Source organism: Macrotis lagotis, chromosome 4, assembly GCF_037893015.1.
Source record: "Macrotis lagotis isolate mMagLag1 chromosome 4, bilby.v1.9.chrom.fasta, whole genome shotgun sequence".
Taxonomy (NCBI): Eukaryota; Metazoa; Chordata; class Mammalia; order Peramelemorphia; family Peramelidae; genus Macrotis; species Macrotis lagotis.
In genome coordinates this window covers 84306650-84333167 of record NC_133661.1, presented here as the reverse complement: position 1 = coordinate 84333167, position 26518 = coordinate 84306650, and the positions used below count along the sequence as shown (strand labels likewise).

General features: G+C 36.9%; 1 long non-coding RNA gene across 1 annotated transcript in view; it reads right to left on the bottom strand.

Annotated features, from left to right (window-relative positions):
• The window catches only part of LOC141519933 (uncharacterized), a 31072-nt gene extending 5787 nt beyond the window's left edge, over window positions 1–25285 (bottom strand). Inside the window, exons 1-2 of the long non-coding RNA XR_012477478.1 lie at window positions 24709–25285; window positions 3624–3722 (exon numbers count right to left, since the gene is read on the bottom strand). This is a non-coding gene — a long non-coding RNA (uncharacterized LOC141519933). The remainder of the gene's footprint in view (window positions 1–3623; window positions 3723–24708) is intronic.
• Between the last annotated feature and the right edge of the window lie 1233 nt (window positions 25286–26518).

The window sequence follows — 26518 nt, the reverse complement described above, 5'->3', positions numbered from 1 at the left end:
CAGAAGGGTTTCCAACAACCAAGAGCCATTTTGCCACATGTGCTCTCTGAGTTTGAACCTCTTACTCTGGATTCTGTATATATACTTGTGGGAGAGTGTGCCCCTAATTTAGAGGAATGTTTGTATCAACTGTTCCTAATATCTCATTCTATTAAATACTTTTTCTAAAGGTTAGTTGAGTCTGGTTAGCTAATTGATATCAACTGGTAGTCACTGGGAAGAGTATAACAGTGGGGGCTCATAAACCATATTACTAGAAAGATCTTACTAACCCCTCAGGGTTGCCCTTAGAAACCTGAGAAGAGAAGTAACTAGTGGGAGGGCATCTCACCTGCTAATCCAAGTAAATTTGAGAGAATGAGCCTCAGAGTGGCTACAGATTTTTATAGGCTTTACTTTTATTTAAAAAAATTGTAGTTCAAACCTATTATTTTACTGATAGGGAATAACCCTATGAGGACACTCTCTCTACCAATGCAGACTGGCAACTGCTCTACAATTGTTTTAGAGAACTGTCTTGGGGCACTGAGAGGATAAGTGATTTGTCTAGAGTTACATTACACAGAGGTGGTATCTCCTAGGCCTAAGCCATCTCTCTATCCCTTCTACAACACTATCTTTCTGATCTTTCTCAGAAAAAATAAAATGATCATTTCTTAAGCAGTTTTCTTTGAAATATTAATAGATTGTCTTGGTTTAACATCCCAGAATATAATTTTATTCATTTAAAGTTCCCATTATAGACAAAGTGAGGGAATAGAAAGATTACTGATTAGAGTCAGGAGACCTAGGTTTGACTTCCAGCTTTGCCACTTACTAGTTGTGACCATGAACAAGTTTTTTAAATTCTCTGTTCTCCAAACTAACTTCTACAACTTTCCTAAGAGCAAAGTTATTATAGTTGCTTTCATTTAGACTTCCTGGAATCTCTTTTCCTCAAAAAGAGACTGCAAGAAGCTTAGAAGTATGATATTCAAAGATATAGAATCTCAACATCCAGCAGGCCTTTTTAAGCACCTAATATTTCTAAAGGTGCACCGAGCACTTTAGACACAAAGACAAAGAAATCCAATTCTTTCCTTCAGGGGCCTTGTATACTACTGATAAATGTAACAGAAATAGATGATTAAACTTAAGAACATTTGAGAAGGAAGATGGCACTAGAAATTTAGAGGATCAGGAAAGACTTTGAGATTTGAAGCATCTAAGATGATCATTGAAGTTAAAGAATCTAAGAGGAAGAACTAAAGAGAAAGACAATACCAGGAAAGGAGAGCAGTTTATGAAAAGTATAGTGGTGAGAGGTGAAATACAAAAGTTGGAAGAAGGCAAATAGGCCAATTTGACTAAAATTTAGTAACAAAAATGATGTCGACTTTTTATATTCTTTCAAAATTTAGAGACCATTATGTGAATAAGTGTGTGACTGTGGTAGTATTTATGGAAAAATACCTTTATTATTGATTCTACCCTATGAGATATTAAAAATTTTTTAATTATTCCTTAGTTACTTATAAGGCATTATAGAATTCTAGGAGAAGCATTAGGCATGGAAGAATAGAGTCATAGGATCTGAGGCCATCCAACCCAATTTCTTTATTTATAGTTGGGAAAATCAAGCTATTTTAAAGTAGAATGGGCATCTCAGGAGATTGTGTGTCCTCACTAGGGGGTCTCCAGGGAAAGATGACATGATACCTTGCAGAGTGCAATGTATCAAATATTCTTATTCACATAAGGATAGGACTTACATGGCATGACCTCTGAGGCCTCTGACCAATGCTGAGATTCTATTATTCTGAATTAATAAAATAATCATCATGATAATGATGATGATAGTTACCATTTAAATGGTATCTGGCTTGATGCTAATTTAATGCTTAGAAAATTCCTGAGAGGCAGGAGCTATTATTGTTCCCATTTTACAGTTGGGGAAACTGAGGCAAACACAACTAACAAATATTCAAGACTGAATTTGATCTCAAGTTTTCCCAGCTATAGGCTCAAAGCTTTATTCACTAAGTAATATAGCTGCTGCAGTTTTGTCAGTATCACACAGAGAGTAAATTAGCGGAGTTATGATCAAATCCCAGGGTTTTTGATACCTCCCCATTGAGGCTTTCACTTTCACAGAATCACAGCATCTCTGAGTCAGGAGCCCAAGAGCCAAGGCTCAGTTCTACCCTTTACTTATTATGTGACTTTGGACAAGTCACTCTATTCTAAGTTTTTCATATGTAAAATGGAAATAATAACATTTACACTATCTGATAGGATTGCTATGATGAAAGCACTTTGTAAACTGAATGGCAGAATCTGCATGTACATTGTTCTTTTTGTTTCTAAAAACATTTAATTGGAATGTGTGAAATTTTAAAAATAATGAACTATATATCAGGCTCTTGCTAAGTATTTTACAAGCATCTCATCTAATCCTCCAATGCCCCATAGAAATAGGTTCTATGGTAATGCCCATTTTACTATTTTCAAAACCTTGAGTTGGTCCAATTAGAGAATAGCAGGAACTTTCACCAGGAACCTATGGACTTCCTCTGCTCCTATCAATCCAGCTCCACCAGGCTGATTTTGTATAGTCCTTTGATAAAACACAATCCCATTTTCCCTGAGAATTTTTCAGACCACTGCTACTAGTCGTAATGAATTAGAAAGGTCCCAGAGTACTGCCCTCAAGGGAGGTATTCATGGGATGAATTCAAGATCACATAGTCAGAGGTGGCTCTAAAAATGGCAGAAATACCTATCCAGATCAAACTTTCCAAAGTGATTAAAATGTGCAATTCTGTGACCAGGAATCATTTAGTCACCATGAAAACTTTTTGAGAGTTTCTAAAAGTTTCATTACCTCATCATTTATTTGCCAGATTGAATTTGAATAGTTTGTTAAGGGAGTACCAGGTTGAAAAGATCATTAGTGCTGAAACATACCTAAGTCTCGTTTCAAGATCCCTGAGCCTGAGGAATAAAGGGGTGAGGTGATAAATAGGGGAATTTTAAAAACCTCCTTAAAATAGTTTATCATTATAATTTATTTATATCACTGCTGATAAAGCTGAAATATATATAGGAGTCACAGTACAAAACACTTTAGAAATGCTATTTGGGGGTGGCTAGGTGGTGTAGTGGGGGGCACAGTGGATAGAGCACCAGCCCTGGAGTCAGGAGTACCTGAGTTCAAATCCAGCCTCAGACATTTAATAATTACCTAGCTGTGTGGCCTTGGGCAAGCCACTTAACCCCATTTACCTTGCAAAAAACCTAAAAAAATGTTATTTCACTTGATTCTCAGAACAGGACTCTAAGATCAATAATAGTGCAAGTGTTGCTATCATTAGATAAGGAAACTAAGGTTGTATGACTTATCCAGGATCATACAGCTAGTAAGCAATTAAGAAAGAGTGGATTTAAGGCAAGGTCATTAAACTTTAAATTCTATGCTCTACAATGTGTTGATAATCTCCTCAATGTAATTATTTCCTCCAACAATCCATATTAGTGCCCACCAATGCTAGTCCATCCTATGGCACTTTCATTAGTGTCTTTCCATAAATTCCCCTAAAGCAATCCACCCAAACTGTGAGGGACCCTCTTTGAATTCTACTTACATTGAATGGAGCCAGTTTGAGTCTATGTAGCTGGCCTTATTCTTTTTCCAGATAAATATTTCTCTAATGACATCCTTTGAATTGATTCTCCTTTATAATCTGTAAAATGTAAAACTTCTTATACCCACTTCTTTATTGTTCCTTAATTAATTAAAAAAATTAATTCTTGAGAGACTACAGCATTCCATGATTTGTAGCCAAAAGAAATCACCAGAAAATATTGTCATTAAAAATATGAACATTTTTTTTTCAGAAAGAAGCTTAAATCATTAAAGAACTGTAATTTCCAAAAGGAAACATTAACTTACTGTCCCATTCAATTCTGGACCCAGGTCAATTTTTTTATTTGCAGTCTCTGTCCCAGATTTTTAAAAATTACATAAATATTTTATCTGTTTTCCAATTGCATAAAATGATTCTTTATACCAATAATTTTTGCAAGGTTTTTAATTTTAGAATTTTCCCCTCCCTACTTTCCTTTCCCCCCAATAGAAGGCAATCAGATAGAGTCTTTACATTTATTTCCATTTGCAAATATCAAAATTGAATGTGTTGAGAGAAAAAACAGATCCCTAAGGAAGAGAGAAAATATTAGAGATAAAATTATATAATACCTGATGGCTTTTAAAAATTGAAGATAATAATCCTTAGTTTTATTTAAACTCCACAGTTCTTCTCTGAATACAGATGGTATTCTCCAACATGAATCCCCTAAAATTGTCCCTGATTATTGCTTTGATGGAGTGAGCAAGTCTATCTAGGTTGATCATCACCCCTCATGTTGTTGTTAAGGTGTATAATGTTCTTCTGGTTCTGTTCATCTCACTCAGCATCAATTGAGGTAAGTTTTTCCAGGATTTTCTGAAATTCCATCCCTCATGATTTCTTTTAGGACAATAGTGTTCCATCACACACACACACACACACACACACACACACACACACACACACACACATATATACATATATACATATATATATATATATATATATATTAGTTTGTTCAGCCATTCCACAATTGATGAGCATTCCCTCAATTTCCAATTCTTTACCACCACAAACAGATGTATATTTTTGTACATGTGCAGATTTTACCCTTTTTCATGATCTCTTCAGGGTATAGACCTAGTAGTGGTATTGCTGGATCAAAGGGGATGGACGTTTATATTGATTGCCCTTTGGGCATAATTCCAAATTGCTCTCCAGAAAGGTTGGATTACTTCACAGCCCCACCAGCAATGCATCAGTGTCTCAGATTTCCCACATTCCTTCCAACATTGATCCTCATTCTTTTTGGTCATATTGGCCAATCTGATAGGAGTGAGATGGTATCTCATAGATGCTTTAATTTGCATTTCTCTAATCAATAATGATTTAGAACAATTTTTTCATATGACTATCGATAGCTTTGATTTGCTCACCTGAAAATTGCCTTTGCATATCCTTTGAACATTTGTCAATAGGGGGATGACTTCATTTTTTATAAATTTGACTCAGTTCTCTATATATTTTAGAAATAAATCCTTTGTCAGAAACACTAGTTGTAAAAATTGTTTCTCAATTTATTACATTTCTTTTGATCTTGGTTACAGTGGTTTTGTTTATGCAAACATAATTTTTGTTTATGCAAACATTTAATTTAATGTAATCAAAATTATTCAGTTTGTTTTTATAGTGTTTTTTATCTTTTCCTTGGTCATAAACTGCTCCCCTTTCCATAGATCTGACAGGTAAACTATTCCTTGCTCTAATTTGCTTTAAATTTTATCTTTTATTTCTAAATTCTGCACCCATTTTGACCTTATCTTAGTATAGAGTATGAGATGTTGGTCTAATCCAAGTTTCTGCCATACTATCTTCCAGTTTTCTCAGCAATTTTTATGGAAGAGTGAGTCCTTATTCTAGAAACTGGACTCTTTGGATTTATCAAAGTGTAGATTACTATGATCATTTCCTTCTGTCTCTTTTGCACCTAATCTAGTCCGCTGATTCACTACACTATTGCTTAACCAGTACCAGAGAGTTTTGATGGCTGATGCTTTATAATAGAAGCTTAGATCTGGTAAGGTTAAGCCACTCTCTTTTGAATTTTTTTTTCATTAAATCCCTTGATATTCTTGACTTTTTGTTTCTCCATATGAATTTAGTTACATTTTTTCTAGCTCACTAAAGTAATTTTTGGAAGTTTGATTGGTATGGCACTAAATAAGTAATTTAATTTAGGTAGAATTGTCATTTTTAATATATATTAGCTTGGCCTACCCATGAGCAGTTAAGATTTGCTCAATTATTTAGATCTGATTTTTATTTATATGAAAAGTATTTTATAGTTGTTTTCATAGTTTGAGTCTGCCCTGGCAGATAGACTCCCAAGTATTTTATGTTGTCTGAAGTTATTTTAAATGGGATTTCTCTTTCTAACTCTTGCTGCTGTGTCTTGTTACTAATATATAGAAATGCTGAAGATTTATGTGAGTTTATTTTATATCCTGCAACTTTGCTAAAGTTACTCATTTCTAATAGTTTTTTAGATGATTTTTTAGGGTTTTCTAGGTATACCATAATATTATCTGCAAAGAGTGAGAATTTTATTTCTTCCTCCCCAATTCTAATCCCTTCAATTTCTCTTTCTTCTCTTATTGCTAAAGCTAACGCTTCTAATACAATATTGAATAGAGTGACAATAACGGAAATCCTTGCTTCACCCCAATCTTATTTCTGTCCCACATTTTTAAACAATGGGAAAACTCTATGGGTTGTCTATTGAATTATACATCACAGTCTGTACATAGGCATTTTTCATCCACTTGATTTTTTTCTATAAGAATAGTTAGAGCAAACTCTTTTTTGAGTCACTACATTGCACAAATTACATCAAACCTTCATAGAATTCAGATTGCAACCAGGACAACATAATTCACAAATGAGCAAAACTCAGATCTTCCTAACTGTGATTCTAGTTCTCTGTCTCCTATCATCTGACTCCTTATTTTATTATGCCAAAATTAACATTAAAAATTGCCATGTCATTAAACAAAATTATCTGTGTTGTCTGTTGTGACATCTTTCAAAGAACTCATAATTTTGACATATTCATGGTAGAAATCTCATTAGAAAACAGCCTTCAAGACAAGGATTCTTAACCTTTTTTGTGTCATAGACCCCTTGGCATCCTGGTGAAGTCTATGACCTGTTCTTAGAATCATGTTTTAAGCCATAAAATAAAATTCACAGAGTTATAAGAGAAACCATTTATATTGAAATAAAGATATATGTTTTATTCCTATTCAAATTCACAGATCTCCTGAAATTTATCTACAGATCTTTTGAGGATCTATGGACAATAGGTTAAGAGCCTCAGCTTTACAACAATATTTTATTCTCTCAAGTTTTATATGTGTATGTGTGTATATTGGTGTGAGTACATGAATATATATTTATATACATACATGGACACATACACAAACATATATTTATTTATAACATATAAATAGATATTATATATACATATTTATATGTATGTATACTATATAAACCATACATAAATATATATAATGTATACAGATGTATAGTATGTATAAATATGTATATATGTGTATATGTATACATAACATAAATATATATAAATAGTATATATATGTAAATATATGTGTATAAAACAAGTTCAATAAGAACTTACATTCTATACACTTTTTCAAACAATTGTGTGATAGTCAACTGTGTAATAATCCCATTATTGCTAAATAAAGACTGCTTATTCCTTTCTAAACTCCTCATTAAAGATGTCCTTGATGTGTGATTAATTATTCTCATAAATTTTTTTTATAGCTAAGAACTTTCCTGGTTCCCATCTATAGCCCATCTAGCCTAGTGTTCCTCTCTGTATTAGTCTAGTCCAGTTGTTCCTTCCATCTTTGTTTTCCTCTGTGACATTTCCACTTCTGGCATTACATCAGAGACAGTGATTTTAGAATCTAAATATGCTGTTGGCTCTAATCTCCTTGACAGTGAAAAGAGTTTGTTAAAACAAGCTTGAAAGACCTTTTCCATTTTTTATCAGTTTGTTGTCCTCTTTCCAGTTTCAACCTTAATACCCAAAGGATAATTTTGTTTACTTGGATCTCTCACCAAGCTTTCTTTAAATTTATTTTCCCTTCACTGTTTGTTGAATTTTTGTGAGGTATTATTATTCAAACCTTTCACCATCCCTCTTATATAAGATTTACAAATGAGTTCATATTTGAAACCAGTACATTCATCTATGATTGGGCAAAGAGATACAAATTAAATTGGGCAGTCAAAGACTCAGGCTTAAACTCAACTGAGCCCCTGATTTAGCTGGACAGTAACCGATTCAGGGTTAGAGAAACCACCCATCTTCTGCCCCTTACAGGAAGTCCCAGAGTTAAATGATTCCATTCTAGGACACAGGATGAACAAAGGGTTTCACTCAATATCAACTATAGCAGTGACCATTGTCTGAAACTAACCGTGAAAAATATGTGTACTACTTGCTTAGCCAAGTACTGGCATGAAGTTAGCCAGGTATGGGTTACATATCTAGGTTGTAGTCTGAATAAAAAGGTCTACCATAATTAAACTCTTTAACCCTGATATCCATGCAGTTCAAAAATATGAATATTTTAGTCAGTTCTTCACATCATTCGAAAGAGTTTTTCAGAATTCTTAGATCAATTCATAGGTCTACCAAAAATGCATAAATTTCAACAACCCCTCCAGCACTGCCTATTCCCCTCTTTTGTAATCTCAATTTTCTCAATGTTGAAAATACCCCAGTATTGTTTTGACTTGTATATATCTCTTATTGGTGATTTAGAGTAATCTTTCTCATGTTTGTTAGTAGTTTGCAATTTTTTTGAAATTGTTCATATCCTTTGGCAACTTAAACATTGGGTAATAGTTTTGATCTTAGATATTTGAATAAATTCCTATATATCTTGTATATCCAATCCTTCTCAAAGATTTTGATGCAAAGATCTTTTTTTCTTCCTTTATTGTTGCTTGTCTTCTTATCTTAGTTGCATTTATTTCATTTGTATCAAAAATTGTCAATTTCTTTTAATAAATTCACCTATTTTACTTCTGGGTATAGCTTCAGAGGCACCTAGGTGTAAAACTCCAAGACTTGAAATAAAAAAAAAAGACCTGAGCTCAAATCCCATTTCAGAGCTTACTACCTGTGTGTCCCTGAGAAATTTATTTAACCTCTCCAGTTTCCTTATATGCAAAATGGGGGTAATAAACCTGCCACTCAGAATGGTGGTGAGAATCCAGAGATAACATATATAAGGTACTTTATAAACCCTAAATCTTATATAAATTTTAGTTATTATTATCACCTATTCTTTATTTGGTTAAAAATTCAGCCTCCAATGTCCTAATCTTTGTGAGTTGTACTGTCCTAAGGAATTTATCACTAAGTGATTAACTTTCCTGTGTTAAGCCTCTCTAAATTTAGCGAGGTAGGTCCTTGGATGACACACACTCAGTCAATCCATCACTAGACCCCATTGCAGCTTGGGAGGACATATCAGAGTCTTCATAAAAAGCAATGGTGAGTCATGGAAGTGGATTATAAAAACACTTCAATCAATATAAAGTGGAGAAGGGACATGAATGATAATGTGACCATTGAAGTTAGTTTTCAAATCAGGAATCACTAAAATCAAACAGGATGCAGCTGTTGCTATTTAGTCAATTGGAAAATAGGATTTGGGGATTTTTTAACCATTTTTTTTCCTCCAAGACTCATGAATTTATTCAACAACAATTTAGTGAGTTTGTTTATTAAGGTGAAGCATTGTAGAGAAATGGAAAAAGTGTAGGACTTCAAGTAGAAGAGAGTTTGCTTCTCAGCTCTGAAACTAGTTATGTGACCATGAGTAGGTATTTTAACTTATGAGGCTCAGTTTCCTCATCTTTTAAATGTCTACTAACCTAGGTCGAAAAGAAATAAAGATAGGATAATGATGATGATGATGATGGTGATGTTTGTCCTTCATTTTTTTTTTAGGTTTTTGCAAGGCAAACGGGGTTAAGTGGCTTGCCCAAGGCCACACAGCTAGGTAATTATTAAGTGTCTGAGACCAGATTTGAACCCAGGTATTCCTGACTCCAGGGCCAGCGCTTTATGCACTATGCCACCTAGCCACCCCTGTCCTTCATTTTTGAAGAAGACCTTGACATCACGGAAGCAATACCTTGACATGCACACAAATTGGATTTAATTGAGGGGGGAGGGGTGCTGTGCTAAATAACTTCCTTCTCTGGAGTCATCTCAGTCCAGTGGCCGGATATGAATCAGGATGTTTGGAGGTAGCCCTGGATGCAAGGCAATCAGGGTTAAGTGACTTGAGTGAGGTCATATAGCTGGTTAATGTCTGAGGCTGAATTTTAACTCTAGACTTATTATTTCAGTAGTAAAAGGATTCCCCAATGAGGAAATTCCCTCTTACCATTGGAAGTTGGAAACTTGTCTGCAGCTTAGAGACTTGCTTAGTGCACTGGGAAATGAAATCATTCAAGGCCACACAACCAATATGTATTAGAGATGGTTCTTAAACTGAGGTCTTCTTCACTCAACTCTCTCCTCATCTCACCAAGCTTCCTGTTCATAGGACAAGTCTGTATTGATTTCAGAAGAAATATTCCAAAACACCCTTTAATGAAAGAAAAAGTGAAAACAGGTTCCTAGTGGTTTCTTTTAATGTATGATAGACAACAGTACCAGTAGAAATCATTATCCTGCCTTCTTGTCAATGGAATACAATTTTTAAAACATTTAAAAAGTATTGGCTGTGTTTAGAACACCATAATAGGTGTTAGGGGAGATGCTAATATTAAACAGGATAGTGTCATCATCTTTTATGAGTGGTAGGAGCCAGCCAGTGAGAGAGATTTGTTAAAAAACAAGAAACAAGCCAAAAAAAGGATTGAGTTAGAGCAGTAAGGAGGATTTAACAATTCCCTTTGTCAATGACGGATGAATTCCAGTGTCACCTTTTGGCCAGTTTGCTGCTGCATCTCTAACAGCCCCCACTTCAGAGAACACCTGCAGATCTTCCTCCTCTGAGTCTACTTTTTCAATAGTAATGCTATTGGCACCAGTCAGGAATCTGTCAGAGAGTATCATTTGTACTTGCATCTGTCCCTAAAAGGGTAATGTATTAAAATAAGATGATGTCCAAATGTCAGAAACTGAAGTTGAAATAGAAATAGAGAAAACACACCCAAGGCCTTTTCAGGAAAGGAATGACATTTTTAATCCACTAATGCATCTTTGTAGAGTTTGACTCTATATAAGAATAGTCATATGACTTATTATATAGACTTGGATTGATGTAATATGAATTGGACTGGATGACATGAGTTCACTGATGTCCCCCAACTATAAATAAATATAGTTCCTGATAAGTTTTAACTTGCAAGGAAATAGGGAGAAAGAACAATGTAATGAAAAGAACATTGTTTCTTTATCCCACAATTTTTTAAAAATCTCAAATTCTACCTTTTTCATGAAGACCTCTTCCACTACTTTAGCCCACACTATTCTCCCTTCTTTGAAATGCTTTAGCCATTATATTTATTGCCACACCATTTCACATATATTAGCTTTTCTCTCCTTTTTTGTGGGGGGGAATGGATAACATTCTTCTTCATAAATCCATCAGAGAAATTGCTTCAATATTTTTCCCACAATTGTTACTGCTAGTTGTATTTCTCTCTGATCTTCTTCCCCTCAACTCACATTTATTCTATTCTCTCTTTCACCCTGTCCTTCCTCAAAAGTATATTGTATCTGACTACTCTCTCTCCTACAATCTTCTCTCTTTTTATACCCTACACCCCCTCCCCTTCCTTCTGACCCCTTTCTCCCATCCCTTTTCTCTCCTATGTTCCTCTAGAATAAGATAGATTTCTATACCCATTTGAGTGTGTATTTTATTTTCTCTCTGAGTCATTTTTTTAGGGTTTTTTTGGTAAGGCAAATAGGGTTAAGTAGCTTGCCCAAAGTCACACAGCTAGGTAATTATTAAGTGTTTGAGCCCAGATTTGAACCCAGGTACTCCTGACTCCAGGGCTGGTGCTTTATCCACTGTGCTACCTAGCCACCCTTCTGAGTCACTTATGATGAGAATAGAGGCTCATTCCCTCTCACCTTCCCCCTCTTCCACTCCATTGTAAAAGTTTTTTCTTGACTCTTTTATATGGATAACTTACCCCATTCTACCTCTCCTTTCCCTTTGTCCCAGTACATCCCTTTCTCACCCATTAACTCCATCTTTTTAATACATCATACCTTCAAATTCAACTCCATCCCGTGTCTTGTCTATATATGCTCTAACTGTCCTAATAAATGAGAAAGTTCATGAGTGATCAATATAATCTTCCCATGCAGGAATACACATAGTTCAACATCTTTAATTGCCTCATAATTTGCCTTGTCTGACCTCCCCTGACTGTAGCTCCATGATATTTGAATTGTTTCTTTCTGGTTGCTTGTAACATTTTCTCCTTAACTTGGGAGTTCTGAATTTTGGCTATAATATTCCTGGAAGTTTTTATTTTGGGATCTCTTTCAGGAGGTGATAAGTGGATTCCTTAAATTTCTATTTTATGCTCTGCTTCTAGGATATCAGGGCAGCTTTCCTGGATTATTTCTTGAAAAATGAAGTCTAGGTTCATTCTTTGGTCATGACTTTCAGGTAATACAATAATTTTCAAATTATTTCTTCTGGATCTATTTTCCAGGTCAGTTGTTTTTTCAATAACATATTTCACATTTGCTTCTAGTTTTTTATTCTTTTGCTTTTGTTACATTGTTTCTTGATTTCTCACCAAGTCATTAGTTTCCCTTAGCTCCATTCTACATTTGAAGGAATTATTTTCTTGAGAGAGTTAAGATCTTTTCCATCTAGTCAATTCTGCTTTTTAAGGCTTTAGTCTTTTGGACTGCTTTTTCCATTTGAGCCAAACTGACTTTTATACTGTTATTTTCTTCAGTATTTTTTGGGTATCTGCTTCACCAAGCTGCAAAATTGGTTTTCATGATTTCCCCACATTGCTCTCATTTTTCTTCCCGATTTTTCCTCTTTCTCTCTTACTTGATTCTCAAAATCTTTTGGGGGTTCTTCCATAACTTGAGATCAATTCATATGTTTCTTAGAGGCTTTGGATTTGTTATCTCCTGAGTATGTATTTTAATCCCCCATACAATCAAAGTAATTATCTATGGTTGCATTTTTTTTTCTTCTGTGGTTTGCTCATTTCCCCAGCCTATGACTTGATTTTAATTTAACTCTTTCTTATGGAGAGGCTCTACTTCCAGTATGGAGGACACACTGTCACAAGCTTTTGAGGGTTTTTGCAACTGTTTTCAGGGACACCCTCCAGGAAACTCAATTCCTCCAATGTCTTGTAAGAGGCTCTGACTGCTCTCCTGGACTGTGCTCTGGTATGTGGATGACTACAAGTACTCCCCTTGCCCTGGAACTGTGAAGAGGGTGTCTGCTCTGCTATGGCAGTAAAATTCCTTTTCCTAAAACTGGGACCCCAGACTGTGACCTAGATCTGACTATGAGCAAAGTCACAGAGTCCTGCCTCAGGGATAGATAGCAGAGAGATTTCTGCTATCTACCCTTACCTCCTTACCATCAGGCCTACTCCTGGTCCCCTGGGCTGGCTCTGGGCTGAGTCCTGCACTGGACTGGGCTCCACTCTCACTCTGATGTGACAGAGTTTTCTCACTGACCTTCCAAATTGTCCTTTGCAATCCCTGGTTTGAGAGATCTGGAAATCACTTACATGGATCCAGCTACCCCTAGGGACCCAGGTGCTCTGCAATATATTCCCAGATGGTAGGAACTGCAACTTGATCTGAGCTGTGCTGCAGGCCTTTTCTAACCCTGGTGTTACAGATCCTTTCTGAGAAGGAGAAGTTGTCTTGGGCAGGAAAATTGTTTCCCTCATTCTCTTTGTGGGTTCTGTCATTCTAGAATTTGGTTAATTATTTAAAGGTATTTGGAGTGGTCTCAAGGAGAGCTCTCAGGAGTTCCTTTACTCTACCATCTTGGCTCCTCTTAGTCTCTCTCATTCTTCTTAAAATATTATTGATATCTTTCTAGAAAATTTAAAAGTGCCTCAAAAAAACAGGAATCAACTCTAGAGATCTACTATTGTTCCTGTAGCACCTGGCACAGGGCTGTATTTCCAGTATTCTTGTGATAAATACTTGGTTGATTAATCTTGACAAAGGGAGACATAACTTAGAGTAAGACTTAAAGAAATATAACCATTTGGGTAGGATGGTTCCTATGACACTGATCCATAACCACATGCATGCTCAAAGCTATTCTATCTCCAGAAAATCTGCTAGGGTTTGTGCTTATAGCCAGTCTTAAGAGTATGAGGTCACCCCCTTTCTTCAAAAAAGGTATCAAAGAAGGATTTTAGTTTTTTTTAAAGCCCAATAAAATGTAATAAGTGCAGTTTGAAAACTGTAATGTTAAGTGATTTTCTTATGGTTGCTGTTTAGTAGAAGCAATGGAGTTTCTGAGGAGGAATGAACTTTAGTGATGCTGATTGGCAACTTCCTTGTAATTTAGTCTTAAAGGAGTTGCCTGAGAGCATTAAGACTTCAGGTGACTTACTAGGGGTCATGAAATCAGCTTGTGTCAAAGTCAAGGCTTGACCCCAAGTTTTCCTGACTCCAAAGCCAGCCAGTTATCCTGCACTATATACACATGTGTGTATATGTATGGCATCAAACATAACAATACACACATAATTACATGTTTCTGTGTATTATCCATGTATCTAGCACAGCAACCAATCAATTACCACTGAACTGATACAATAAGATCTAGTAACCTTTTCCAAGCCCTGCCTCTTTCTTGCTTTCATGGTTTACTGTCCCCCATTGCCTGTCTCCTTAAGAAGTGAAGGAGAGTCACCATACAATTTTTCAAATTCCTGAGGAATAATTGTATATCAAATTTTCATCTAAGGGACAAAACTTAGCAGAGTGGAGGAAGTAAAAAATGTATCCAGGATACAAACATGAGTCATATAAGAAATAGGCAGTTTTATTCATTTTATTTATGGAAAAGGAAATGCTAATATAGTATACTATTATATAGCCAATGCAAAATGAACATGCATGTGTGTCTATATGTGTTTACACACATATGCCCATTACATATATATGTACACACACACACACACACACACATACATACACATAGCTAATTGTAAAATGATTACAATCAATCCATTTGGAGGCTAATGTTCCATAGTACTTTCTCTGCTATATCATAGAAACCTACTCACCCTGGAAGGTCATCTTATCCCTGCACCATATTCTACCTCTTTAACTTCTTCCAATGATTGTCAGGTTCCTCCCAGAAGCTACATTTTGAAGAAGCCCAAACCTACCAGTCTTCATTCCTCTCTGACTGTACTCCTGATTCCTCAAAGACTTTCTCTATCTTGGCCTCATTGCTGAAACTTTTTTTTTTTTGGTGAAGCAATTAGGATTAAGTGCCTTGCCTAGGGTTACACAACTAGTAAGTGTCAAATGTTTCAGGTTGCATTTGAACTCAAATCCCTCCTGAGTCTATGGCCAGTGCTATATCCATTGTGTCACCTAGCTGCCTCACTTGTGCTACTTTAATTTCCTCTTCTCTCCATACTCCATTTTTCTACTACTACTGCTACTATTAGATTTTTTTTTAGGTTTTTGCAAGGCAATGGGGTTAAGTGGCTTGCCTAAGGCCACACAGCTAGGCAATTACTAAGTGTCTGAATCGGGATTTGAACCCAGGCACTTGTGACTTCAAGGCCAGTGCTCCATCCACTGCACCACCTAGATGCCCTCCATACTCCATTTTCAGTTTCCTTTTTTGTGTTGTTTTTCTCCTGCTGACTATAAAGCTCCTAGAGAGCAGGGACTTTTTCTGATTTTTTTGTGTTCCAGGAACTTAGCACTTTATGTTATAATTGTTAATTTGACTAGTAAATTATCGTTAAGGACATTTACAAGCAAATTTTTTGCTTATGAAGAGCTGCTTATTAGCTATTTTATATTTCATTTCCCCCAAAAACAGTTTGCTCAATGTAAAGTGGGTTCTTTTCTTTCCAAGGTTCTCTTTCTTCAGACTACTCTTATCTCTTGGTCAGTATATCTCTGCTGCTGTTTCTGATACAATTATTTCCACCAGTAACCAATACTCTACAGCTCAGGTGCCTAGGAAGGAAGAAGAGACCAACTGCCTTTTGAGTCTCACAAGACCCCATAACAAAGGAAAGAAAGCACAAAGAGGAGGTGGTCCCAGCCCATACCTAGTCATGCCTAGGAGACCAAGAACTCTCAACTTTGGAACCTGAGAGTAGAGAAAGGGCATCCTCCCTAACCAACCCTCTGGAGTTCAGAGAATTTTTCTTATATCTTAAGGATAACAGGAAGAAAGAGGCCTAAGGGGCATGGAGTATATTCATGCAGGTTTTTCCCAGTAGTCATTTAACAAAGTTTTCAGAGACAATTTGAAGCAGTTAGAAGATAACTCTATCTATTCTGAAGTGGAATGGAAGGAAAGGAGGATTCCCTTCCATTATATCTTCCCAAAGGGGTTATATATATATATATATATATATATATATATGTATGTATGTATAGAGGGGCAGCCAGGGATAGAGTAGTGGGTTTAGAATCAGAAAGACAAAGACATCCTCATGAGTTCAAATCTAGTCTCAGATACTTAATTCTGTGTGACCCTGTGCAGGTCACTTAACCTAGTTTGCCTCAGTTTCCTCATTCTGTAAAATGAACTGGAGAAGGAAATAGCCAATTACTCCAGTGCCCTTGCTAAGAAAACCCCAAATGGGATCATGAAGAGTCAAACACAAGTGAAATAGCTCAACAATAACAACAACAAATGTACATCAGGTTATGTACCCAGAGAAACAGAGATAGAAGAAGAGTCACACACACACACACACACACACACATACATGAAAAGAGAGGTAGAGGTAGACAAAATTTATTCTACCCATTTTACAGATAATGAACCCAAGTCTCAGAAGCTGTGACTATGGACATAGATCCAATCCAGTCCCTTCTCTGCATCTTAATCCAATACTCTAACCACTATCCTACAGGTATTCAAGACTGATTTTTGAGGAATGTGAATATCATGAAATAAAGCTTTCCTGACCATTTTATCCTTTCAAAACTCTTCTTGCACTCTCAGACTAAGTTCTACCTCTGTTTATGCAGCTGTTCCAAGGTACAGAACAACACATGCCGATGTCTGCCTCTTGCACACACTTTCTATTCATACAGCCAGTAATAAATTCTTCATTGCTCACAGACTTAAGAGGAATGATTTCCATGGCAACAGTGGGCACTATAGGCAAAAGGCTCCTGAATGTTGCTCCAGTGATAAAGAGCCCCCTTCAAGAAGTTTACCATTCAAGGAGATGATGGAACGTGACCATTTACCATGTCTGCTACAGTACGTGACATACACCCGGGTCTATTTTTAGCCTAGAACAAAGTTCATTGTCCTTCAATTCAATTAATTTATTTCTAGATTGATCTCTATTTTCTGCTCCTGGAAAAATCAGGAAGATTTGTACATGTTTCTATCTTCTTTTTAAAAAAAAGGAACAGTAGATGGCTAAATGTAATCTCTTTCTAAGGGAATTTTTAGTCCAATTGTATGTGTCATGCTGGTGGTCAGAGCTGAATACAGTGATTTTGGCATCTAGGGCAAGCAGCATGCAACATATGAGTGACAACACAAAACAGATTTTAAATCAACTTTGCAATTTAATCATGTAGAAATAAGAGAAGTAATTAAGACATGTTCAATTAAATATGATAAGGAATAGATTATTACTGAGTTTTCTAAGTTGCTGAGTGAATGCATACATTGAAATTCCCACCTTCTAATTCAGTTTCTTAATTTGGGAGGAGCAGATTTTAGGGGGTCATTCAACTTGGATGGGAAAGAGATTAAATCATTTTTTTCTTATTCATTTTTGGTTTCCTTTGAAGTCATCTATTTTTTATTGTGTGCATTTAAAAATTTTACTTCAAAGAGCCATTGGGTTTCATCAGACTGTCAAAAGAACCCCAGTTTTAGATATTATTGTCCTAGGGCAAAGTCTCAGTCAATATCCTAGTAATACAGCTCTGGTCCGAGGACTGAACCATCAGATTAGACATTCCAGCATTGAATGTCAGTTTTTCCAATTCTAAAATAAGAATCATAACACTGGTGACACCTAGTCCAGAGGGTGGTTATGAGGATTAATATGTGGTCAGTATTGATTAATAATTTAATTGACAGCTAGATATGATTTTAAGGTTTACAGTTCACTTTCCGAACAATCTTGGGAGGTAGGTAGTTCCTGTATTTTTATCACCATTTTTACAGATTAGAAAACTCTAAAAGGTAAAATGCCTTATTCCAGAATCACATCAATAAGAAATGAAGTCCTGGGAATAAAAACTAAGTATTTTGATTACAAATCCCATGTATGCCTCATTTTATCACATAACAACAAAAAACAAAAAACAATGCTACACATTTCCAGTACATCTATTTGCTATTCTTTACATACAAAAATGACTCTATTGATTAATAAGACTTAGGTTTAAATTATTTTTTTCCAGGAGTAAAGCTGAGTTAGGGTGCACCATTAATTCTAGGTTTGCAGGTTGACTTGGTCAATTTTAAATCAATCATATTTTCATGTTTTAGAATCAACTTATAAATGAATTCAGACCATTATGCTCTCAGATAAGTCACTCCCTTTCCTTTTTGTTTAGATCTATCACAACTGGAACAAGGATCTCCCAAGTGAATAAATTCCCTCTCTGCGCACAGATCAGCAAACTATGATGCATAACCAGTATGAATGAGAGATAGAACTTAGCTAGAACTTGAACCCAAATCTTTAACAGCTAGTTTCTGTAGTGGAGAGAGCATTGGAGCTAGATCCGGAAGATCTGAGTACACGTTTTGCCGCAGATATTTACTAGCTGGACAAGTCACTTGATCTCTACTTCAGTTTCTTCCTCTATCAAATGGGGATAACGCTTCCTAGGGTTGTTGCAGAGATAAAGGAGGCATTTACAAAGCACCTTGCAAGTCATAAAATGTTATATAATTGCTAACTTCCTCCTCTTCCTTCACTTCTTCCCTCCCTCCCTCTTCACTTTCCTATCCTCCTCCTCTTTCACCTCCTCCTCTTCCTCTATTTCCTCTTCCTTCACTTCCTCCCCTTCTTTTCCTTCACTTCCTCCTTCACCTCCTCTTCTCCCTCTCCTCCTTCATCTCCTTCTCCATCTTCTCCTCCACTTCCTGTCTCCTACTTTTTTCCTCTTTTCCCTATCCTCTTCCTCCTCTTCTCCCTCTCCTCCTTCTCTGCTTCCATTTCCTCCTCCTTCACTTCCTCCTCCTCCTCTATCTCATATTCTTTCACTTCCTCCCCCTCCTCTTCCTTCACCTCCTCCACTTCCTCTTGCTCCCCTCCTCTTCATCTCCTTCTTGTCCCTCTCCACCTCCTTTTCCTTTTCCATTTCTTCTCCTTCTCTACCTTCTCCCCAATCTCTTCCATCTCCTCCTCTTTCACTTCCTCCTACATTTCTTTCTCTTTCATCTCTTCCTCCTTCTTCACTTCCTTCTCCTCTATCTCATATTCCTTTATGTCCTTCCCTTCTTCTTTACTTCCTCCTTCTTCACCTCCTCCTCTTCCTCCATCTCCTCCTCCTTCATCTCCTCCTCTACCTTTTTCATCTCCTCTTATTTCATTTCTTCACCTCACCTTCCTCCCACTCCTCTTCCATTTCCTCCACCTCCTTCTCCCCTTTCATCTCCTCTACCTCCTCCACCTCCATTTCCTCTTTCATTTCTTCTTCCTTCATTTCCTCTTTTTTCCATCTTCTCCCTCTTCTCCTCCACTTCCTCCTTCTCCATCTCTTCTCCTCTTCCCTTCCTCCTCTTTCATTTTGTCCTCCTCTCTCAGATTCCTTCACTTCCTCCTCCACTTCCTCTCCCTCTATCTCCTTTTCTTCCACTTCTTCTTTCATCTCCTTTTCCTCCCTCAGATCCCTAGTTCTGCTGGAGATATTCCAGAGCTCCCTTCCACTCTAACCCCTGAAATCACTGTCTTCTTAGTTGTAAATGTGGGCCTTGCCATCAACACTGCCACTTTCCCTGTGTAAGCATAGTTTGGTCTTCCCATTTGTCTTCCAGAAATAAAATAGAAACATGAAATCTCCTTTTTGTTGGCTTCCCAATTAAAATGTGCATTCCTTGAGAATTAGGAATACTCAATTTTCTATTTGTATCTTTTAGTACAGTGTTTATTACATAGAAAGTGTTTGATAATGCTTCTCATTTCCACTCCATCAGCAGAAGAAACTGAGGCAATACTGGGCCAGTAGGAAAAAAGGTTAAGGTCTTCTACTGAGGAGACCTTTCTCTCAGCTATACCTTAGATTATGCTGGCCAGTAATGTACTTGATAGAACATGCCTGCACAGGCAGGTGGTATAGCAGATAGATCACTGGTCTTGGAGTTAGGAAGAAATCAAATCTAGCCTTAGATACTTGCCACTTACTACCTATAAGACCTTGGGCAAGTCACTTAATCCTGATAGCTTCACATCCGGTCATCCTGATTCATATCTGATTACTGGACTCCAGATTGCTGTAGAAGAGAAAGTGAGACTGCTGATTTAGCACAGCCCCCCTCACTCAAATCCAATTCACTTGCTTGTTATGATCTAATGTCATGGTCTTCTTCAAGAACAAAAGACAAACATCATCATCATGGTAGAACATGGAATTTCCCTTCCAGAAGCCCACCACTCCCATACAGAGAAACTAAGCCCATAAGCTTTATAATTCTAGCAGTGATTTCCTAGTATACCCCAAGAGAGGCAACAAGGTTCCCTACTACCTGTTCTGACTAAATTCTGACCCTTCCCACTTTGGTGGGAGACAAAAGGGCCTCATTTACTTATGAACTTTTAGAATTAATTTTTATTTGTACCTTTAAATATCTTACTATGCTCTTTTCCTTTATTTTTTTTTTGCATCTCTAGCAATACTTACTAATTCACTGTTCCCACCTCAATAGGAGCCCTCTTTTGTAACAAATAAATATAATCAAGAAAAACAAATCAATCTATTGATCATGTCTAAAAACATATGTCTCATTCTATATCCCTCATCCATCACCTCTCTGCCAAGAGGAAAGAGGCATACTGTATCATCGTCTTTTGCAGTCTTTATTTGCTACTGCTTTGAACCGAGATATGAAATTTTTCCAAGAGTGTATCCTTTACATTATTGGATAATGACCTGGTAAATTGTTGTTCTTCTAATCATTTCACTATTTTAATGGATTTTCTACTATTTACTTTCTTTTCTATTTTTGTTTCTATTGACTAATTAATTTTAAGATATTTACTTCTTAAAAATTTCTAATTTTAGTAATTTTTTCTATTTCTCTATCTTCATCAAATGTTTCTTTTTAAATAATTGTTACAATAGACATACTATGACATTTACCTAAGAAAAGCAAAAAACAGTCTTTCCTCTCAAAAAGCTCACATTAGGGGCAGCTAGGTGGTACAGTGGATAGAGCACCGGGGCCCTGGAGTCAGGAGTACCTGAGATCAAATCAGGCCTCAGACCTAGCTGTGTGGCCTTGGGCAAGCCACTTAATCCCATTTGCCTTGCAAAAACCTAAAAAAAGGAAATCTACAAAACTTCTGCAAAGTATAAATTGGAAATAAACAAACAGAAGTAGTGATAATGAGGAAGACTGGGAAAGGGTTCTGGAAGAAGGTGGAATTTTATCTAGAACATGAAGGTAATCTGGGAAGTCAGGAAATAAGATGAGGAGGGAGGGCATTCCAGTATGAGAAAAAACTTTTGGAAATTCATGTTATCTGGTAGGGGAGTCTTTTATATTAAGAACCTAAAAGAGGTCTACCATTATTGGATCCTAGTGTAGGTGGAGGGAGTGAGCTAACAAAGAAACAAACAAAAAACTACTGGATAGATAAGAAGCTAAGTTGTGAAGGACTTTAAAATAGAAAATTTTCTATTTAATGTTAGAGGTTATGGGAAACCCTGGAGTTTATTGAATAGCAGGGTGTTTGACAGTTAAAAACTCATTAGTAACTTTGGAGAGAACCATTTCAGTTGAATGATAAGGTTGGAAGCTAGAAAGGAGTTAAGAATAAGATAAAAGAAAAGGAACATATTCTGCCTGATCATGATCTCAATGAGTTTAACTACCAAAAGGAGGAGAGGCATAGGATGAACAGATCAAATGAGTGCTTTTTGAGGGTACAAACATGGTTGCAGGATATAGGGAAACATCCAGTAAATAGGGAGAAGTTAAAGATTAATGGAAGAGTGGTGATAATAAAGGGGCAATTGGCTGAAGAAAGTAGAATGGAATGGGATAACATGTTAAGTAGAGGAGTTTTCTTTGTCAAGCAGAAGTGCCACCTCTACATGTGAGGCAAGGCTAAAGGAGAAGATAGTGAAGGAAGACATCTGATTAAAATGAGACAAGAAAGAGAGGGAAAAGGGGAGCTCTCACTAAATGGCCTCAATTTTTTTCTATGAAATATAAGACAAAATTTTCTGCTACTAAGGTGGGAGGGTGTGGCACAGGAAGTTTAAGTAGGAATGACAAGATTTAGAAAAACTTCCATGACTGAGATAATGAGTCAGCTTGGGAAGTGGAAAAGAATTATCCTGTGCAGTGAAGACTCAGTTTGGGAACATGTAACATAAATTTCTACAGTGACTTTGTGATTTTTTTTCAGCTCTGTCCAGCATCAGATGAGTCAGAGGCGAAGGCACTAGATGATGGAAGCAATCCAAGGCTAAGGCTACAAGATTGGTGATAGGATAAGAGGACAAGAGATTCAAGAGACAGTGGAGAATTAATATAATTCATCAAAGGGTCAAGATGGGGAAAGGAGGAGATTAGTGATGGCCTGAGAGAGAACTAAGGCAGGTCATGGTGAAGACAGAGAACAGAACAGGGTTAAGGGTTTCAAGAAGGAGAGAAGAAATGAAAACAAATTGTTATTTGATAAGAGAATTTCAGGGTTCTTGAACAAAAAAGTGGAATGCTTGTGGTCAGTAGCAAAATCAAGGGTATGACTATCTGTGTGTACCTGAGGAAGGGTGGAGGAGCATAGATTCTGGAAAATGAATAAGCTGAGGAACTAGGAGATTTTAAGGAAGTATCAATATTTATGTTTAAGTCCCTTAGTGTGAGGCAGGAGTTGGGGAGGATAAGCAATGAACTTATTGAGGAAGGAAGGAGAGTGTCTTGGAGGAGTGGAGAAAATCACTATCAGAATATATATTGGGTAATAAATATGAATTGAATGAACTTCAAAGGAGAGGTTACTGAATGAAAGTAGAAGAGGGAGACCTGGAATGATGAACAATATCCCCACTCCCTCAACAACAAACAGACCAAACCCCAGATTACTCAATACCCCTGGAGGGAATCTGATAATGTATCCATCCAGGGGGTGGTCCCTGAAAAACCACCATAATTGATCAGTATCCATTCCTTTGTTATGAAATAGAAACCTGAAGAGTCCAGAAGAGGTCTCTGGCTCCTTCAAGTATGTACTGTTCATTATGCCACTGTCTGTCCCTCTCATATCAGGCAAGCGGTAAGAGTGGCATTTACATACCTACAAACACATGCACATACCATAAACCTCCTGGATATCACTATCCTGCCTAAGCATCTGAAGTACAGTGCCAGGCTCCAATAACAGGATGCTGTTTGCTCTTCTCTCACTCCCTTTGCCCCAGCTTCCTTCCTCCATACAGTTCCATAACCTGAGTCTGTGTTCATCACCCATACTGGCTACTGGATTTATATGTGCAGGCAGACATGGACGTAGTTCTCTCCCAATGAAATAAAAGCTTGAAGTTCCAACTCATTATAAGGGGTATGCTTGACCTTTTGTGACCATACATCATATGCATTATCATTTTGCATCTACCAGAGGGATTGGTAATCATCTCAAATATATAGTACATTTGCAAGCTTGGATGCCATTCATATTAGTATTGAATGGAACTAGCAGTAGTATTTGCAGTACACATATAATAAACAGTATATTTGACAGCATTCTTATATATTAGACCAAGGACAGATGTCTTAAGCAGTATCTTTCATACAGACAAATATAAAGATCACATATGGAAACCTACTATATTATATATAGCAAAATTACATTTCCTGACACTGTATTCATGACATATAGAAGCAACATTGCATGGAGTAGCAGTGTTGCATAATGGTGAGAGAGCTGCTCTCAGAGTCAGGAAGACTTGGATTCAAATTCTGCCTCTGATATATCCTGGCAATGTGACCCTCTCAGTGTACTAGGCAAGTCTCTAAGTCTATTAACTTAAAGACCAAATATAATTCTTTATTTGCTCAATGAATTTTTTCCCTGTGAATTCCCAATTCTGATGAAATCACAGGTCTCATCAACCCTTCTTCCCAACATTGCAAATTAGTATATAGATATAGGTATTTAGACATTTAGACATTTAGATATTAGATATATGCATAGATATATAGCTATATATTATACATATATTCAGGCATGGACAGTTAGGTGGCACAGTAGATAGAATGGATATAGTACCAATCCTGGAGTCAGAAAGAACTGATTTCAAATCTGGCCTAAAATATGGGTGTTATAATACCAGGTCAGTCACTTAACCCTGTTTGCTTCACTTTCCTTATCTATAAAATGACCTAGAGAAGGAAATGCAAAACCATTCCAGTATCTCTGCCAAGAAAACCCTAAAAAAGGGTGACAATTAGAAGAGAATGAACAACAACTGAACAAAAATTTGAGTATGTGCCTTATTCCCCCATGTTTAAGATGCTCCTTAATTTTGGGGCCCAAAATTTGGAAAAAAAAGGTATTTCATAAAGTTATTGAACTCAAGTTTTATTCATTATAAAATTCATACAACTCTTACTTGCTGTCAAAACTCCCATCCATTAGCTCATCCTCTTCTGTATTTGATGATGAATCACTGTCTTAGGAGAGGCTCTGCCTGCTCTCCTGCCTGTGCTCTGGTCTGTGGTTGACCACAAGCCCTCCCTGGGCAAGTCTGGTGGGTAGACGTCTTCAGTAGGGTTTCTTCTTCCTGTAGCCAGTCTCAGATTGTTTTCTCAGTTGGAGGAGGACCAAACTGATGTTCGGTAGCACAATTTCCATTCATTTTTTGCAAACTAGATCATTTTGAATTTGACTTCAGCACTGGATGAAAATCTTTTCTGAGCCATTTCTGGGCAGAATGTGACAAAATGTAACCTAATATAAGAATAACAAATGCGAAACAATAAGTGCAAACACAAGTGTGGAAAAATGGGAAACTCAAGGAAAAAATCTACAACCACTGTATAAGATGCTTCTAGTTTTTAGGCCTCAATTTTTTTCAAAAACAAGGTTCATCTTATACATGGAGAAATATAGTATATGATACATTCATATATTGCATATTATATACAGCAAAGGAGTACTGCATGGGATATTGGAAAGCATGGGTGGTATATAACATGTAAGAACATAAGTTACAATTACCCACAAAGTACATATTATATGTATTTTCCATCATTTAGGTATGATGATGATGATGATGATGATGTAAATAATCTTGAATACTTCATGTGTTGGATTGGTCACCAGCAGGAATGTTTGGCATTGGCCCAGGCTGACTATGGGCATCCCCAGACCTAATAATCTGGAGTCACCTTCCTGACCTTTACTTGTGACTGTCTCAGGTGTCTACAGGTGCCTTCTGTTCTCTCCCTGTCTAATCATTCCCTGGGAGCTCTATAACTCTGGGCTTGGGCTTCAGAGCCCTTGTATCTCTCAGTGAAGCTCTTCCCCACCTCCACCCCTTGAGGAAACACACCTTCAAAAGTTGGCTATCCCCACTAAGTCTTGGAGGTGGAGGGGCATCTCCTCTCTCTGCTTCCTCAACTTGCCAGCGTCAGTTTTGCTGATCTATAAAAGTGCTTCCTTTTTGTCCACTTGACTGATCGGGGGAGGTGAGCCTCTGAACCAGAACCGGATGTGAGCCAGACCACAAAGAACCCAACTGCCTACGACAGGTCTGGGCAAATATGAGATGATCTGTTGTAAACCAAAAAGGGGCTTTCGATGTCAGCTTTCTTCCTTTTGGAAGCTCCCAGGCAAAGTGGTTGCTAGGCAACCACTGATTTTTTTTTAAGACCAACAAATATAAGCACATGAATTCTACATTAACTAGATAACAATACGGTTTTCTCTACAGATTGTGGTATAGCAATCCCTTCAACCACATGGGAACCAGTCTTGCTTGAATGGCAAAGGCAAACACCATCCCTTCAGTATCTTTTGTATCTGCCCCCTTCATTTTACTCAGACCACATCCACTCTGGTCTGGGTCTTCATCACTTCTTACCATACTAGTTAATAGCTTAATCAGTCTCCCCTGTGTCCAGTCTCTTTCCTCTCCAATCTATCCTCCCTACAGCTGTCAAATTGATATTCCTGACACAGGTACGAATTTACTTCCCCAACCCCCACTGGAACTTTGGTGATTTCTCCTAGTTTTTAGACAGAAATGAAAATTTCTCTGGCTCTCCATAATCTATCTACAACTTCTATTTCCAGCCTAATTATACTTTAAGTCATTTGCTGAATCTAGATTCTAGCTAAAACTTCACTATTTGCTGCTTCCAGTACAAGTTTCATCTTTCATGTCCATGCTTTTTTCAGAGTTTTCTTTCCTTATGTCT